The sequence below is a fragment of the Elephantulus edwardii genome, unplaced genomic scaffold, assembly GCF_000299155.1.
Source record: "Elephantulus edwardii isolate Elephantulus edwardi_28Jun2011 unplaced genomic scaffold, EleEdw1.0 scaffold00278, whole genome shotgun sequence".
Lineage (NCBI taxonomy): Eukaryota > Metazoa > Chordata > Mammalia > Macroscelidea > Macroscelididae > Elephantulus > Elephantulus edwardii.
Genome location: NW_006400028.1, coordinates 3,294,029 through 3,296,039, shown reverse-complemented (window position 1 = coordinate 3,296,039; position 2,011 = coordinate 3,294,029). Strand labels below are relative to the sequence as shown.

The 2,011-nt window shown below is 40.6% G+C and overlaps 1 pseudogene; it reads left to right on the top strand.

Annotated features, from left to right (window-relative positions):
• The first annotated feature begins 209 nt into the window (after positions 1–209).
• LOC102851512 lies at positions 210–587 on the top strand (annotated as a pseudogene).
• The last annotated feature ends 1,424 nt before the right edge of the window (positions 588–2,011 follow it).

Here is a 2,011-nt window from a genome sequence, read left to right as displayed (position 1 = left end):
ATGACAGAAGAAGAATTGATGGCTTCGAGCTGTGGTGTTAAGAAAGAGTACTGAATATCCCATGGACTGCCAAGAGAACAAAAAGATCTTTTCCTTGGAGGTAAAGATGATAAAGTTAAGTGCGGAGGGCCGTGCTTGCGCCGAGCACTCCCTGAGAGGTGGTGGTGGTCAGCGAGTCCGCCGAGCTGCTTGGCCCGGAGTGTGGAGCCATGGCAGTCGAGGAGCTGGAGGCACTGCGGAAGCAGAGGCTGGCCGAACTGCAGGCGAAGCACGGGGATCCTGGTGATGGAGCTCAACAGGAAGCAAAGCACAGGGAAGCAGAAATGAGGAACAGTATCTTAGCCCAGGTTTTGGATCAGTCAGCCCGGGCCAGGTTAAGTAACTTAGCACTCGTAAAGTCTGAAAAAAGTAAAACAGTAGAGAATTACCTTATACAAATGGCAAGATATGGACAACTAAGCGGGAAGGTATCAGAACAAGGTTTAATAGAAATCCTTGAAAAAGTAAGCCAACAAACAGAAAAGAAAACAACAGTTACATTCAACAGAAGAAAAGGAATGGACTCTGATGAAGATGATGATTATTGAACAAAACACTTTAAATTTAATGGAACAATTTCTAGGACAACTAGTATTTGGAAGAAGTCAAGATATGATTAAATATTTAATTTGTTTATAGTCTATATATGCCTTTAAAAAATAAAACTTGTTATGCAGAATAAAAAAAAAGATGATAAAGTTACATCTCACATGCTTTTGGGGTATGTTGCTAGGAGAAGCTATTACTTAGAGAGGGGTATCATGCTTGGAAAGGTCGAAAGACAGCAAAAGAGAAGACCTCAACCAGGTGGATTGACAGTGAATGCAGCAATGGGCTCAAGAGTGTTTGAGATTGTTCAAGTGTTCGAGGACGGCACAGGATAAGACAGGGTTCAGGTCTATGGTTCATAGGATCTCTATGACTATGAGCTGTACTCAACTCAATAGCACCTAACAACAGCAACATTTGGATATATATCATTGTTTTTCTTCTTTTTTCTCACTAAACCGTATGATTTTTAAGACCCAATAATGTTGCTGTGCCCATCTAATAAATTATTTGTAAATGTTACATAATCCTCCCTGATATGCAGTCCTCACATATTTCCTTTCCACTCTTCTAGTCATGAGCATTTAGGCGGCTTCTATCTCCTGGTCATTACAAAGAAAGCTTCATTGAATATCTCACAGTCTACATAGGATTCCTCTTAGAATTTGATTGGGACAAGGATCCAGGCAGGGATGGAAGTGTTGTGTCCTATATTACGTGGATTGGACTGGGTTCAGATATGCTATTCATAGGGTCGCTATGAGTTGTACTCCATTCAGCGGAATTTAATAATAATACTTCTATGTTTATATGTATGTACAGACAGGTACTATACGCTGTCAACTCAAAGGTGGTTGTTGTTCAAATCCATCAACTGCCCCAAGGTAGAATGATGAGCAGTCTCTTCACTTGCAATTTAAAACCCACTGGAGGATCAGCTGAGTCAGTTCTGACTTTGTGACACCAACAATAGCATACTTAGTGTATAATCCCTGAGGGAGGCAAGTGTTTAATGTACTAGGCTGCTAACAAAATGTCAATGGTTTGAGTCCACCCAAGGCATCTTGGGAGATAGTTCTGGTGACCTGCTTCTGATAATAGGCCATTGAAACCTCCATGCAGCAGTTTTACTCTGACATATGGGGTCATCATGAATTGAAACAGTAACTGACATACTGACATAATAGATGTGTACTCAACTTACCAAAAGGGTGTCAGATTGCCTCCCAGGATAGACTGCATCAGTCCTCTTTCTAGCAGCAAGGCTTGGATGTTTCTATATCCTCACATTCCTGCCAACACTTGATGTTATCCATCTTTCTAATTCTTGACGGTGTAGCAGAGAAGCAATCTCCAATTATTTTCATTTTATGACTAATCATTTTTCTTAAAAGTAATTATGACTCTATAGTGCTGTTACATA